Consider the following 17,395-nt stretch of genomic DNA (forward strand, 5'->3'; position numbering starts at 1 on the left):
TGCTCGTCCCGAGTAAAGAGGTGACAAAGACTAGGACCAATGCTAACCTAACCTAATAATAATAGCCGATATGAGACAATTAGCGGGTCTCACTCCGCCCCTTCAACTCACAACAAGACAACCATGAGGTAGGATGCCTTCTTGCAAGGCAAGGTGGGTCTTGCCAAAATGGCGACACATCCAAACATTAAAGCACACAAAATCACATAATGGATGCATCTACAAAAAGAATAGCCACTTTCCTCATCTAAGTGGCGGAAATTATCTACAAGGGAAGCAATTCAAGGATACACAATCCTTCATAGATGCAATTTGTTCAAACTACTAAGCCTAGAAGGATACCAATAAATCACCTCCAAAAGGTGTCAAGCTAGGGTACCTTCGTCCTCAATCGTTAAATGCTTTTGTCAAGAGTAGACTCCCTATGGTGTTAGAAACACTGGAGGATCGCGGAATTCCCCCTCTTGCCTAGACAAGAAGAAGGGTCGTCCCCTCTCTACCATGCACAAAAATGGATACGATGGATAAAGGGATCGATAGATATTTGAGTTTCATTTTGGGAGTTTGCTTTCATTTTTGTTTTTCCCCCCAATTTCATTTGGCATTTGACATTTGAGAACACTTTCTTGCCATTTCTTTTGATTTTTGGCATTTCAATACTTGACAACTTTCAACTTTTTGCATTTCTTTTGAACATTTTCAAAGTCACCCCAATTAGTAACGAGGGTGCCTTGTATTTGAAGCTTAGGAGTTTTATTTTTGCTCCTCTTTTCATTTGATGCATTTTTGCAAACTTTCTTTCACTTTTCATTTCATTGAACTCAAATTGATTTCTTTTTGTGCCCATTCCCTTTGATGACAAAAATGTGGTAGAACATGGATGAATGATGGATGCATGCATGGTTTCAAGGGTCACCTTGGAATAAACGGTAGCCAAGGAGTTATCACACCACAAGGTACTCTTGACTAGGCCTTAAACCATGGGTCAAAGGATACTAGCATGACACATCCTAGGGTGTTTTACAAGTATTCTAACAAGCAAAGTCTTAAGAATAAAAAGCATCTACTAGGGCCTATATACACTTGTCAAGCTTCCCAAATAGACGGTTTCGCAAAATTTTCTAACATGCAAACTACATGCCATGATGCAACTAACATATACACATCCTAATGCAAATGATTCTACCAACTAGTATGCCAAATAAACTAAATGCAAGTCCTAAGTTCACATTGTTTTACCGCATCAATCAAAATAAAGCCACATAGTCATTAACATAAAGAGAAAAAAGGAGATTGGAAAGATCATACCATGCGGTCTTCAATATCCTCATGTCTCGGATGTGGCGTAGTCAATCAAAGTGAACAAGGATAAACAAACACAATATATACAAGACAATATATACAAAGGAAATGAACTTGTTTTTGGTTTTTCAATTTTTTAATTTTTTTTGTTTTTTGAAATTTTTCAATTTTTATGGTTTTTGAATAAAAGTTAAGTGTTAGAATTCCCATCCCCACACTAATATGGGCATTGTCCTCAATGGCCAAAATGATGGAAATTATGCAAAAATGATGCATGATTTCTATACTAAATGCAATTCTACACTAAGCTATACTACATGATGCATGGTTTTTGTTATGACGGAGAGGATAATTTAGATTACCTCCCGTTGTGTATGCATTAACTTCCCCAAACCAAATAAGACACTATTGCTAATGTCAAAGCATGGGTATAGTTCATGCACACACTATGCTATGCATGAAACTAGATTGTCATTTTGGATTTTCAAAATGGGAACAATAAAGAACACCTCAATGGAACCGAGGTGTGAGTCCTTTGATGTTGCTAGGACTAAACCAACAATGATCAAAATGAAATAAAATACAAAGAGATATAGACAAACCATGGGAGTGTAGGAGTCTCCAAGGCTAGTCTTCCATCATGCTATCATCATCACCACTTCCCTCATGAGAAGCGGTCACATTGCCACTTTCCTTGGCACTTTCTTCATCACTTTCTCCATCATCTTGCTCATCATCATCTTCACCATCTCCACTTGCTTCTTCCTCAATATTATCATCAATTTCTTCACCATTTCCAACAACCTCATTGTCTTCCACCACGTCCCTAGATGCACCCGGAAATAAGGCTTCTCTATCCGCCCAACTAGGCAAAGGACAAGATGGATCAAGGAGTCCTTGCCTAGCTAGATGTAGGAGGGGAGGATATTGAGCCAAATAAGCATTCTTCCGATCTTCATAAGCTTGCTTGTGCATGGCTTGCATAAGAAGAGTTACATAGTCTTTTCCAATTTCAATTCCTTGCGGTTTGAACTCTTCATACACAAAGGGGTAAGGCGGTATAACAATGGAAGAGGAGGGAGTTGCATGATCACCCTTTTGTTGTTGAATGATGTACTCGGCTTCCTTGGATAGGGGAAGTAAATAGTTGGTCCGGTGGACACTAAGACGGCAAATCTTTGCGGGTAAAGTGAATGATCGAGCCTCACTAGTAAGCCACCCATACTTGGTGTCAAGGGGATTGTGAGCAACCCACTTGAACTTGTTAATCATGATGGACATATCAATAAGATGGCCACCTTCCTTTGCCTTGTACTTGTTATCCTTATTGAAATTAGGATCAAAGTGCTTGGCTAGGACCGTGACTAGGCCGCCATTAACAATAACGGTTGTACCCTTCTTCCCACTATCAACATGGAGCCATCTATCAACCAATAGCCTCAAAGAATTGTAAGGCTTGGTGTGAATTCTTCCAATATTCAAAGTTGATTCAAGGAGAATAAAATCGAGCCCTGTGAAATGATTGGTGTCTTTCCTAGCAATTATGGTATTTCCCACAACTTTGTGCCATACTCTTATGCCCGGATGATGGACCAAAAGAGCACGACAAGCATGAAAATCTTCAAATTTCTTCCCGGAGATTGCCTCCCAAAGAGGCTCGGGGTCATACTTCCCATATTGCTTATAATATTTTGTTCATCGCTAAGACCCAAAATTTCACCCAATTAGGAAAGGTAATGCGTCTACTAGTGTTAGCTAGACGAAACTCAATATTTTCCCTATTCTCAACTTTTGTCACTTTTAAAGAACTTAAGAATTCCAAGACAAGGGAGGGGTATGTTACTTCCTTCATTTCAAACAATTTCTTCAAACCCATGGCATTGAAAAAGGCTTTTGTTTGTTCAAGAACACCCAATTTCTCCAAAGCATCTTTACATATGAATTTGGTGGATTGAATTTGTTTCATAGCAAACTTGACAAATGTATTTCTATGGGTATCGGAAATGAAAGTTACCTCCGGATAATGCAAGAGTTGATCGATTACCGGAGTAGAAGGTGATGCTTCCATAGAAATTTGTTGTTGTTGCACTTCCAAGTTTGGTGTTGATACCACCATTGCCAAAGCTTTCTTTGCTTGTAGAGCTTTTTGCCTTTGAGAGAGAGCCTTTGCTTTTGGTGCCTTTGTTGCCTTTGTTGCTCCCTTTGTTCTTGCCATTTGATGAACTAACCAAGTAAAGAGTCAAAAATCTTCAATTTGTAGAATGCCCAAATCGATTTTGAAGGTGAAAGGCTTTGCCTTTATGAGAACAAAAATCGACTCAAAGGGTGAAGATTTTGTGCTTGGTTTTGATTGTTGTTGAAGATGGAGTGATTGATTTGTTGTTTGAAGGATGGTTTGATTTGATTTTGGTGGATTTTGTTGAGGGTTTTTGTTTATGAGATGGAGAGGATGAGGGTTTTGATATTGTGGGTAGTGTTTATGAATGAATGAATGAATGAATGAATGAAGGTGGGATGGGTTATAAAGAAGTCGAGATTTTTCAAGACGCAGGGACAATCCGTGCGGATTTGGGCGCAATCCGTGCGGATTCTACAGCTTCAAAATTTTCAAAATCCCGCCTAGAGACGGGCGGATTCTGGGGAATCCGCTCGGATTCTTCTGTGATGGGACGGGCGGATTTCGTGCAGGACGGACGGATTCTAGTCCAGAGATTTTTCTTTGTTTTCTTCAGCTTCGAGACGGGCGTCTTGTTTAAAAGACGGACGGATTCTGTGAGACGGGCGTCTTTCCAGAAATCCGCTCGGATTCTTTGACAGTCAAGAAAATTGCAATTTCAGCTCAGCCCAGGACGGGCGTCTTCTCAGCAGGACGCTCGGATCTTCTTCAAACGGGCGGATTCTCAGGAATCCGCTCGGATTCTTCTCTGTTGTACCCGGATTCACTTCATTCGTGCACAAACGCATTCCCTTATCATTCTTTCTTTCTTTCTTTCAAATCTTGTGTTCTTCATTGTGGGGGCACTACTAAGGCATGAATAGCCTAGGCAATTGCCATCCCCACACTAAGGTAAAGAACTACACATCAATTAAAATTGTTAATCCCTCCCTCACTTCTCTCTTTTCATGACAATTATTTTGATCAAAGTAAATAAAATCCAAAAATGACAAAAATGCAATACAAAAATTGAAAAGTAAGTTAGGGAGTTAGAAATATTTACAAGTGGTGGTTTAGGGAGGACTCCACCAAACTCTCATTCTTGGTGAGATGTCAAGGGGGCATGTTCAAGGTGTTGTTGATGTTGCTCAACACCTTAAAGAAGTAATCAAAAGCTTGTTCATTGTTATGGTAGAGGTCCTCAATAGACCGTGGCCCTTGTTGTTGATCATGATCGATGGCATGCCCAATGTAGGGATTAAAGATCCCTTCAAATTCGTCGTCCCAAAGACCACAAACTTCATTGAGTTGATCATTGAAAATCTCTTGCTTAGATGGAGACAACTCTCCCAATTTCTTCTCTTCGCCAATGAGGCCATCATCTTCTTCCTTGGTTGATTTTGATGAGCTTTGCAAGCTCTCCTTGTCACAATTCACTTGCTCTTTGAATGGAGCATCTTCAACTTTCTTCCTCCATTGGAGTTCCGATTTCTTCCTTTCATCTTTTCGGCTATAATGGTCAATCATAAAACATGGCTCATGTAAACGAGGAGCTCTCATGGTCTTGTCAAGATTAAAAGTTATGCTTTCATCTCCTACTTCTAGAGTGAGCTCTCCATGTTTCACATCAATCACCGCACCCGCGGTGTGTAGGAAAGGTCTTCCTAAGATGATTGGAATGTTGGAATCTTCCTCCATATCAACAATGACAAAGTCTACCGGGATGAAAAACTTCCCAATTCGCACGGGGACATCTTCCCATATCCCTAATGGTGTCTTCGTCGATCTATCGGCCATTTGAAGAGTGATATTGGTGCATTTAAGCTCTCCCATTCCCAACCTTTTACTCACCGAGTACGGCATGACACTCACACTAGCCCCTAGATCACATAAGGCTTTGTTGATCGTCGTGTCGCCAATGGTACACGGTATTGAGAAGCTTCCCGGATCCTTTAACTTTGGAGGTGAACTCCCTTGAAGTATTGCACTACTCACCTTAGTGAAGGCGATAGTCTCAAGTTTCCGGATCGACTTCTTCTTTGTGAGGATATCTTTCATGTACTTTGCATAGGCCGGTACGTGATTGATTAATTCCGTGAAAGGAATTGAGACTTCTAAGTTCTTCACAATTTCCATGAACTTTCCAAGTTGGTCATCAAATTTGGGCTTGGCTTGACGACTTGGAAAAGGAAGTCTAATCACAATGGGCTCCTTCTCTTTGGCTTTGTCTTCATTTTTCTTTGAACTTTCTTCTTTTGATGATTCCCCTTCTTTGGGGCTTTGCACACTTTCTTCCTTTTCACTAGCTTTCACAACTTCATTCTCAACTTGCTCCTTCGGTGCCTCATATCTTGTACCACTTCTCAAGTGAATGGCACTAACCGTTTCATGTCTAGGGGGATTACTTTGAGGTGGTAATTGCCCCTTTTGTCTTTGTGAGCTTGAAGATGCTAGTTGGGTCAATTGTGTTTCCAACATCTTGGTGTGAGCTAGAATGTTGTTGATGGTGGTGTCTTTTGCTTGGCTATCTTTTTGCATTTGAGTGAAAAATTCTTGTTGATTCTTTTGCATTTGGAGGACCGCTTTTTGGACATCAAAACCTTGGTCATTGTGGTGATTGTATGGATTTTGATTTTGGTAGCCTTGGTTTTGATTGTAAAAGGGTCTTTGATTTTGATTTCTCATGGGTGGTGGAGTGTATGTTGTTTGAGGGTTTTGAACATTTTGGCTTTTGTATGAGAGATTTGGATGGAACTTGGTGTTTTCATTGTAAAAATTTGAATAAGGGGTACCACTTTTGTAAGCTTGGAAAGCATTAACTTGTTCGGTTGTTCCCCTACATTCACTTGAGTCATGACCCAAGGTTCCACAATTCTCACATATCCCACTTGGGATTGATGAGGATGCCGTCATGGCATTGACATGATGCTTTGATGTTTTTGAGTTTTCCTCAAGTCTAGCCATAGCTTGTTCAAACTTCAAGTTGATTGTGTCAATGTGAGCACTAAGTTGAGCACCCAATTGAGTAACGGAGTCCACTTCATACTTTCCTCCTCTAGTAGCCTTGCGAGGTCTACTATATTGTGAATTATGGACCGCCATTTCCTCAATCTTGTTCCATGTTTGATTGTCATCAACTTCGGTGAACATTCCATTTGATCCCATATTGAGAATGTTCCTTGAATCTTCATATAAACCATTCCAAAATTGTTGCACTAAAAACCATTCGCTAAGTCCATGGTGAGGACATGAGCGACAAATACCTTTGAACCGCTCCCAAGCTTCATACAAAGATTCTTCATCCCTTTGCTTAAAACCCGTAATTTGAGCTCTTAGCATGTTAGTCTTTTCCGGTGGGTAGAATTTTTTGTAGAAAGCTAGAGCTAACTTCTTCCAAGAATCTATTCCAAGGGTGGCCTTATCAAGGCCCTTCAACCATTGCTTTGCGGTGCCGATTAATGAAAAAGGAAATAAGACCCATCTTATTTGGTCTTGAGTCACGCCCGTTTGAGAGATAGCTTCACAATAGTCGCAAAAGGTTTCCATATGAGAATGAGGGTCCTCACTAGGCATTCCCCCGAATTGGCTCCTCTCAACTAGTTGGATGAAGGCGGACTTGGCAATAAAATTTCCGGTAAGATGTTGTGGGGTAGGAGTACCATTTGGTAGATCCTCCTCGGTGGGTATAGAGTGTGACGAGAATTTAGGCATTGTAGGTGGATTTTGTGTGGTATTGTTTAATGGGTTTTCTTCTCCTTCTATTGCGAAAGGATTGACAAACTCACTAGTGGGTTGAACAACTTCACCAACACCTCCCAAATTCCTCCTAACAAGTCTTCTATTATTCGTCAAGGTTCTTTCGATTTCACGGTCAAAAGGTAACAAATCTCTTTGTAACCTTCTAGACATGCAAAATATCAAACAACTTGAAAACAATTAGAACGAACCTTGAGGAGTTTTACTTCCCCAAGGTGAAAAAGACACAACTAAAAACAATAAAAGAAATCTTAAATCAATTAAACACCGTCCCCGGCAACGGCGCCATTTTTGATCGAGTCCATCTCGTGTTCACAATTAAGCATATGTGGTCGTTGGTCAATGGTCGATACAAAACACAATTTATACTTCACAAACAACTCTACAATTAGTAAAGAGGCAAGTAAAGGTCGGATCCCAAGGGACGGGTATTGAAATGAGAATTCTATTGTAACTAGTAGTGTCTAAGGGGTGTCACAAATTGAGTTGGTGTAGAAGGTTACTAAACTAAAATAGCAATGAAAATAAACTAGCAAGATGAATAAAATAAGGGGTGTAAACAATTGATTAAAGGCACTAGGGTGTCATGGGTTCATAGGGGAATCATGGGATATGATCATACAAACATGTTCTCAAATTATAAGCAAGCAATTATTGTTGTGATGGATTGAGTTGGGTTATATCTTACAATCCTAGGAAAGTTTGGGTCCCGGAGCCGAATCGATTAGATTGTACAACACCTACAAGTCGACTTAATCTTTCCTACTCAACACATGCATGGTCTAACAAGACTCGAGTTGGGTTATGTCTTACAAGTCAAGTTGAAAGGATAGAAGATGATAGTAAATGCAAGGATTCATAGGCTTAGCATTTCATCAAATATAACATGTGCATGTATTAAGATCAAAACAAGCAAGCAAATAAGATATGAAAGCATATTGATTTAAGCATGAATCATTCCCCATGTTGGTTTCCCTAATCACCCATTAAACCCTAGCTAAGAGACTACTCACTCATTATCATATTGATCATGCTAGAAAGGTTGTCAATCATACTAACATAATGAAACATGATGAATAAATGAAAGTAATTAGCAATAATTAAAAAGGGATTAAGAGATTATACCTACTAATGATTCCAATAATAAAGCAAGAATAATAGAAGTACTTGAATCCTAGATTGAGAGGTTGTCAATCTCCCAATAATAACCCAAATAATCTTCAATTACCCAAAATAAAGGAAGAACAAGAGAGAGATTAAAGAACTAAAACTTGGATTAAAACTTGATTAATACTTGATTACAATATTGAAGAGAGATTTGATTGATATTAACTACACTAATTATTGATAATAAGAACATGCTCCTCTAATTAGACTAATGGGGTATTTATAGTGAAAATTAGGGAGGATGCATTAGGGTTAACTAAGGGCTAAACTAGTAATTACACTTTTTAAGTTGAGCAAGGAGACTCCGGTATTTTCTGAGAGAAGGGCTTCTCTAATCGTAGCTTGAAGAATGAAAACGTCTTTGTCATCGAAATCCGTGCGGATGGGAGTCGGGACGGCCGGATCTGGCCTGGAGAATCCGAGCGGATTCTTGGGCAAGACGCTCGGATTGGCGAGGGGAATCCGAGCGGATTCCTTTGAGGGACGCTCGGATTGGGCTGGACGGACGGGCGGATTGTATACAATCCGTTCGGATTGTCTGGCAGCGTCAATTCTTCTTCCTTTCTTCCCTTTTCTTCATGAATTCCTTGGGGATTTCCTTGGGGACTCAAGGATCCTTTCTCAACATTGCTCTTCTACTATAATATGTACAAAGGCCTTCTAGTCTTGTCTCTCCTTGATGCTTGGTCATTGAATACAATCAATTTAGCCTCGTTTTGCCACGAAAATGCAAGATTCTTACTCCTTTCCTACCAAGGGATCAAAATCTCAAAGAATATGCAAAACAAAGAACTAAAGATAAGAAATGACCCAAATAGGCACTAAAAAGCATGGAAACAATGGTAATTCGGGGGCTAAATATGCGCCAATTATGGTCACATCAAATGTGAAGCTCGTGCATTGGCCCTCTACCCTTCCCTCCACCCGGTTTTTACATAAGAAAGGCCAAGGATTTTTCTCTTATTATTCAACCATTCACTACATAATTTAGTAGTGTAAGAAAAATTAAGAACTCTCTACAATTTGTGAAATATTTTAGAGAAAGAAACACTCATAAAATCCTCTCCTCTTAACCGAAAAAGAAGAGAACAAAAATCCAATTTTTGTGTCAAGTTTAAGTAAGATTTTAATTAATACTAGATCATATTAATTATTATTATTATTATTATTATTATTATTATTATTATTAAGGGTGTTACTTTGGGTATAATTCCTTAGGAGAGATTCTCCACTTGAATCTTGTTCTTCCACCTTTGGAAAGCTCAAGAACTAGTAAGAAGGTGAACTTACTAGTGCCCATATTCCGAAATCATCAATGTAAGAATTGATTTTCTCCTTATACTTGTAATTGTTTTACATGCATAAGATCCGATTTAATTTTATAACTAAATTAAACTACCTTATTATGAATATGTTAACATTTGAGATTAAATGAATCCTAACATGATGGTGATAGGATGGATTAAAAGATGGAGTAATTTAAGCAGGTCATCCATAAGATGGACTATTCCTAGTGATGGGGCATATTCTGCACCGCTGACCAAGTCAACATATTGAGCAAGGTCAAAGATATCCACAGCAAGTCAACAACTTAGACAGCCTAGCCGATACAGCCCATCGGCCTGTCAGCCTGGGTCTCGGCATGGCAATCTGCCAGCCGGGGCACATATCCGCGTACTCATATCCAAGACCCCTCGGCGGTGAGTCAACAGGGCCCGCCGGCCTGCCATAGGTCCCTCGGCCGAGGGGTAGATCAGTCTTTCCACCTGCTAGCCACTTGGCCACTTGGCCACTACGTGACAAAAGGTGAAAGTCTATAAATACTCCTCAACCTTCATTGAGGAAAGTATCCACAACTTAACCTAAATACACTATTCATCTGGTAACATCTTCCTTATCTCTCTACAATACATACTTAGCCAAGTAACACAACTTAATCCTTTAAGTTTACTGACTTGAGCGTCGGAGTGAGTACCCTTGGCTCAAAGCCAAGCCCTCAGTTCGTTCATTGTTGCAGGAGAGGCCGAGAGGAACAATTAAGGAAAGAAGGATTCAACTCAAGACATTATTCTACAAGCCACGGGTGGTAACAATACTTGCTCTGGAATTACGCCCGGAACAATTGGCGCCGTCTGTGGGGAAATCGCTACTAGAAGCTAGTCACATTCATTCCCAAACAAAAAAAAAACACAAAAACCCACCCGAAAAGCTAAGAAGATGTCGAAACAACAAGACGCAGTCGTGACCGACGAAACCGCATTCTACCAAGATGATACCTTCAAAAATTCTGGGGTCGTGCAGCCCTCCACCGGCGGAGTAATCCAACCGGAGTTCGGGATGCCAATAATACCAGACACGCGCGCATTTTGCCAAACCAACCAGGTCACCATCATGGGACATGTGGTTGACGTAGCAAACCGAAAATGCTCCCGGACCTAATTAGTAATACGCCTTTGCTCACACTTTGTCACGCCGACAAGAGCGGGCGGAAACCGTCCGATGAGACCGGGGCCGAAATGTGACTCCGAGAAATTTGAACGGAGCACTAGGAGAAGCTGACCCAGTCAAGTCGCCGGGGGAGCCCAAAGTGGGCGTGGTAGACCTAAGTCCTTCCCGTACTCATGGGAGGACAGCGTCCCCGCAGCACGAACGAGGCTTACCCCAAAGGAGCCAGAGGAGTCCGACTCAGCAGAGTTGGAGAAGAAGTCCGAGTCGAAGAAGGAGCCCTTCCCGCTACGAGGGGAGGAGCCGGATTAGGAATGCGAGAAGCCGATCGCCGCGTGTCGTTCGACACGTGGTCGACGACCCCTCGGCGCCTACGTCCTAGAAGTCCGGTGCCAACTAAGCTCAAGTTGCCACCTCTATCATACAAAGGAGATAATGATCCAGTCGACCACGCCGAGGCTTTCGAGTCTTACATGTCGGTATGGGAGCAACCCGATGAGGTCTGGTGCAGAGTTTTCCCAACAACTTTGCATGGGATGGCTCAAAGTTGGTACAAGGGGCTCCCCGACGGCTCGGTATACTATTACGCCGACCTAAGGGACGCCTTTCTAGCCCAGTACTCTTGTAACAAGAGAAGGGCCGTGGAGACATCGGACCTCCTAACTATCAAACAGGAGGGGGGCGAGTCTCTACAGAGCTACGTGAAGAGGTTCGATGGAAAGGTCCAGCAGATTCGAGAAATTAATCCCGAACTGGCGGCCTTCGCGCTGATGAAGGGCCTCCCAAGGGGAGACTTAAAAAATGAGCTCATCATGTGCGGAGGCCTGGGCTTGGATGCCGCCAGGAAGATGGCTGACCAAGCAATCAAGATAGAAGACTATCACAAGACCTGGGTAGGACCCAGCGAGGCCGAACACTCAGAAAAGAAGAGCCGCCGGGAGGACAACCCGGATGAAAGACGCCGTGATAACAACGAGTCACGGTCCGATGAAAGACGCCGTGAGAATAATAGGTCACGGTCGGACAAATCTGCCAGGAAACAGGACTCGACGGGCGCCGGGTGGAGTTCAGGAACGTACCACCAGAGGCGGTATAATGATAAAACCCCTCTCGTCGTATCGCCGCCGAGGTCTTCGCCCGAGCAAAACGAGGGCCGAAGTGGGAGAGACCCCCAAGCCAAAAAGTGACGGTGACACGAGCCGATCTTTGCGAGTACCACGGCCACACCGGCCATTTAACCAACGCGCCAGGCATCCGAAGAATGCCATTGAAGAGCGATCCGGAAGGGGAGCCTCGGCAAGTACGTTGCCAAAGGCCAAAAGACCGACGCCGAAGCGATTCGGGTAAGAAATCCGTCTTCGAGCGGATAGGAGTGATCCATGTTGTCATCGGGGGCAACGAGAACGGAGGGTCCGCTCATGGGCACAAACGGCACCTGAACGAACTATATCAGGCCATCAACTTTGTGCCCAACACAGCGATCCCCGCTTCCAACATCCCCGATATAACCATTGGAAGGAAGGACTACGAAGGAGTCATCGCCCCTCACAGCGACCCACTTGTAGTCAATTTGGACATATCCAACCACCTGGTCAAGAGGTGCCTGATTGACACAGGCGCGTACACGAACATCATGTTCAGGGAGTGCTTCCTCAGCCTCGGCCTGAAAGTCAAGGACTTGAGCCCCTGCACCAACCCACTATACGACTTCTCCGGGGCCGGCCTGGTACCACCGGGATCAATCGGACTCCGGTGACGTTCGGCGAAAAGAATGCGGCTAAGAATGTCCTAGCTGAGTTCGTGGTCATCGACGGCTCGTCCGCCTACAACGTTCTCATAGGCCGAGTCACCCTGAGCGAGGCTGACGCAGTGATGTCCATCCGGGCCCTAACACTAATGTATGTCTCGGACCGGGGGGAAGCGCATAAGCTCGTCTCCAAAGACGAGAATGACGAGGTGGTCAACGTCCAGATAGCTGCCAGAGGATGCAACATGCAATCCCTCAAAGTAGCAAAGAAATCAGAGAAAGGGAAAAGTCTATCCTTACAACAGGAGGGCGACCTCATGGATATAGCTAGCGGCTGACCGGGAAGGTGTGTCTTTGATAAACCGTTAGGACACTGGTAATCTCAGGAAAATTCTGTGTAGCGGCGGAGGTGTCCAAAACAGCTGTGGGCATCCCGACGCATGTTTTTATCTAATGAAAAATCGTCCAAGTCTTCCATCAAAATGTTCATTTTCCCATAGTCACTAGGAAGCAGCAGACGCCGGCTCGCACTGTCATACCGACAAGAGCGGCAGTCTCTGTCAGTAAGCAGACGTCGGCTCACACTGTCATACCGACAAGAGCGGCAGTCTCTGTCAAGAAGTAGGCGCCGTCGAAGTCACCCCAAGTAGTAGACGCCACGGCAGTCACCCCAAGAGGTGTGACGCCGTCGCAGTCACTCCAAGTGGTAGACGCCACGGCAGTCTCCATCAAGAAGTAGGCGCCGTCGCAGTCACCCCAAGTAGTAGACGCCACGGCAGTCACCCCAAGAGGTGTGACGCCGTCGCAGTCACTCCAAGTGGTAGACGCCACGGCAGTCTCCATCAAGAAGTAGGCGCCGTCGCAGTCACCCCAAGTAGTAGACGCCACGGCAGTCACCCCAAGAGGTGTGACGCCGTCGCGATCCTCCAAGTGGTAGACGCCACGGCAGTCTCCATCAAGAAGTAGGCGCCGTCGCAGTCACCCCAAGTAGTAGACGCCACGGCGGTCACCCCAAGAGGTGTGACGCCGTCGTCATCCTCAGTGGTCGACGCCACGCAGCGAGTCTCCATCAAGAAGTAGGCGCCGTCGCAGTCACCCCAAGTAGTAGACGCCACTAGCGATCACCCCAAGAGGTGTGACGCCGTCGCATCCTCCAAGTGGTAGACGCCACGGCAGTCTCCATCAAGAAGTAGGCGCCGTCGCAGTCACCCCAAGTAGTAGACGCCACGGCAGTCACCCCAAGAGGTGTGACGCCGTCGCAGTCACTCCAAGTGGTCGACGCCACGACAGTCTCCATCAAGAAGTAGGCGCCGTCGCAGTCACCCCAAGTGGTAGACGGCACGGCAGTCTCCATCAAGAGGTTTGACGCCGTCACAGTCACTCCAAATGGTAGACGCCACGGCAGTCAAATAACAAGGAGCACTCGCCGGCTGACACCGTCAAACCGGCAAGAATGGCAATCACCCTCAGGAAACAAACACCTCGACGGTCACGACCAGCGCAGTTGATACTCGCAAAGCGATCAAAACGCCTTAGAAGCGTTACACAGTTAGGGAGCACACTCTAGACTGCCTCGGCCAAGCCAAGGCGGAAACAAAGGAGGCGCCCAATTAATAACATGAGAAAAACTCAGACAAGGACGAGAAAAGACCTCGGCCGAGCCAGAGACAAAATGAAAACGTTAAGTACAGATTGAGACGCTCAACTATTAGCACAAGAAGAAGGAATGAGGTAAAGACCTCGGCCAAGCCGGAGGCAGAAGAAACGAGCTCTTATTAAATATGTTCAACAAATTACAAGAAATACAAACGACGGCCGTCCCCATAAGGGTCAGCCAAAAGACAACCTACAAAAGTTGTACAAAATACAGAGGCAGAAAGGCAAAAGGGTACAGATACCATCTCCCTATGTCTGTTGCTGCTCGCCATCAGCAGCGGTAGCAGCATCTCCTTCGATAGGCAACCCAGCGATTTTCCTGGCAGCCTCAGCTTCAGCGGCCTCAGCCTTCGCCTCGGCAGCCTCAGCTTCCCTCATTCTCTTGGCCTCCTCATTGGCCGTCTTAGCTTTCTCAGCAAAAGCTGCCGCCTCCTCGGCCGCCTCCTGCTCTATCTTCACCCTCACCGCCTTCTTGGCCTTCTCCTCCACGGCCTTCTCCTTAGCTTCGAGCTTGTCGTCAAACAGCTCGTCGAATTTGCTCCACGGAAAGGAACCTTCAAGAGGGAAGAGCTCCTCAATTACTTCCCTGGCGTTTGCCGGCGGATCCCGAATTCGGAGCACATGTCAGGGAGCATTTTGGTTTGGAGCATCTCAATGTCGTCCTCCTTTTGCCTGATGATGGCCTCTTTGCTCCGAATCACCTTCCCCTGGATCTGAAACCGTTCCCTGAATTCATTCCTCTGCTGGAAATAGAGGTCGGCGTGCCTCTGAACGAGGCCACACTTCGCCAGCAGCTTTTCAACTTCGGCCGCAGCAGTCTCGGCCTTGGCTCTCTCAGCAAGGACCTCCTTTTCAGCGTCCTCCCTGAGCTTTCTCTCAGCCAAGAGCGCCTTCTCGGCCTCCCCCCTAAGCCTCTGCTCATTGAGAAGATCCAGCTTCGCCTTCGCGGCCACCTTCTTAGTGGCATTGAGCTCAAAAGCGGATTGAGCCACGGCTTTCTCCTGCTCCATGATACGAGCACCGGTCAGCTCGTTCCACCTCGCCAGCCTCTTGATCAACCTCGCGCTTTCCGCTACAAGCTGAGAGGGGGAAACCTTCTGGGATGAAGAGTCAATGGCGACGTTATGATCACCAGCCTGCGCGGGGTTCTCCTCCACCTGCTGCTCAACAAGAGCGGCGGCCGACTGCGGCTGATCTACAAAATTTAAAATAAGCATCAGTATCAACGTACATAGACATGCCGGAGAGCCTGTCACCGGCAGCGCCTAATAATCCGGCTAAGTCTGAGCCACAGGATAAATCAATACCGTGCTTGGCCTTCTTGGCCGAAGGGCGCATTTCCTCGTCAGCAGCAGAAGCAACGGCAGCAGTAAAGGCTGTCTGCTTTCTTTTACGGACAAGGGGCGACCCTTCCTCCTCATCGGAGTCATCCCCATTGGAGATATAAACGATCTCCACCGTCTCCTTCTGAACAGGGGGGATGGAAGGCGGAGCCGAAGTCGACGCCATCACCGCCGAAGGCTTTGTTTTTCGCGTATGGCGCGGCATGTTACTAACGACCTTCGCCTGGGCCTCCACCACATTCAAGCTTCTCAGCTGCTGGTCCATAAGATCATTCGGCGACGTCCTGCGGTCATGGGTCAGAGCCTTGGGATGCAAGTTAGCAACGGTTTTGTCTTTGTGCAGCCCCATTCTCCGGAGGATATCCTCAGACAAATCCGGTCTAAAGTAGTCTGCGAAGGAAACAAAGCAAGAATTAAGTAGAGGAATTAAATCGAAGTTCGATGAACAGGAACATTGACAGCGGTGATGGGCCTCATACCGACCCCACTCACCCTGTGCTAAGGCCGGTATGAGGCCGACATGGCGAGCGGCTCATCCGAAGAATGATCTGCGTTGGGGAATCCATCTTTTCGGCACCCCACTCTTGTCCGCCTCAAAGAGCCTCATCGCCTTGACCTCTCATCCTCTCTAAGAGGGACCTGCGGCATCCATCTTGAGTTTTTTCCGGGTGACCCATCGTCATGTTCCGCCTTAGTCTCACACCGCAAGTTAACTTGGTCTTTGAAAGCAATGGGCGCGGATAGTCATCCGGCACCTTAACATACACCCACCGATCTCTCCAGTCTTTGCAAGAAGTAAGTTTGTCAACAGAGACATAACCCTTCTCCATGTGCACACTGTACCAACCGACGCGGCCAGAGATTGACGGCTGGAGATAATGAAGCCGGCGGAATAAATTCACCGTCGGGGCCTCCCCCTTGAAGAGGCAAAGCCACACAAAGCCGACTATCGTCCTCATGGCCAACGGATGCAGTTGGGCCACAGCGACGTTCATAGCTTTGATAATAGCCATGACGTACTCGTTCAGCGAAAACCGGAGCCCGTACTCCAAGTGTCGCATGTATACACCGGTATGGCCCGGTGGAGGGCAACAGACGGCCTGACCCTCCTCAGGGATAACAATCTTGTATCCCCTGCCAAAGAAGAAATGGCCCTCGAAAAATTTCTCACCGGAACAACTGGCCAACTTATGGGTCCAAGCTCGGTCAACGCGTACCTTACAGACGTCACCGTGATCCATAACGTACTGCCTCCCCTCTTTGGGACGAGCCTTTTCAGCATCATCACCAAAATCGTCTGCGTCATCATCGACATCAGAGTCATCCTCCCATTCCTCCAAAATTCGAGGATCGACTTCAGGCGAAGGAGACCTAGGGCCCCCAGGCCTTATCAGGAGGGCGTCCAACTTCTCCTCCTCATCAAGACGCGACGGGGAACCACCCGGCGCCGGTTTACTAGGCCCGGCATCAGTAGAAGACATGTTTACAATAAAAACTTAGAAAGTTAAGAAGTTGGGAAGTTTGTTTGTTTACCTTGAAGAAAAACACTCGCCGGAGTAAAAACTCTGAAAATTAGAAGACAAAGAAGCCCTTGAAAGTTTAGAGAGAAGAAAAATTTTGGAGAATGAAATTGGTGGCCAATTTCACGGAATAACTGCCCTATTTATAGGGAAAAGCCCATGAAGAAGGACCAATCAGAGAACAGCCCATGAAGCGTCATCCAATCAGCGAACAGACACGTGTCGGACATGCAACCACGGGATGTCAATCGTTGCAACAGTTAGACGTCAATCAACGCAACAGTGACCAAGCGTTTTCAACACG

General features: G+C 45.4%; 1 non-coding gene across 1 annotated transcript; it reads left to right on the forward strand.

The window, feature by feature from the left end:
• Window positions 1–6,689: 6,689 nt before the first annotated feature.
• On the forward strand, window positions 6,690–6,796 carry LOC141650568 (small nucleolar RNA R71). The gene has a single exon (XR_012546593.1). It is a non-coding gene; the product is annotated as a small nucleolar RNA R71 (small nucleolar RNA).
• The last annotated feature ends 10,599 nt before the right edge of the window (window positions 6,797–17,395 follow it).

The sequence above is a fragment of the Silene latifolia genome, chromosome 3, assembly GCF_048544455.1.
Source record: "Silene latifolia isolate original U9 population chromosome 3, ASM4854445v1, whole genome shotgun sequence".
NCBI classification, from domain to species: Eukaryota; Viridiplantae; Streptophyta; class Magnoliopsida; order Caryophyllales; family Caryophyllaceae; genus Silene; species Silene latifolia.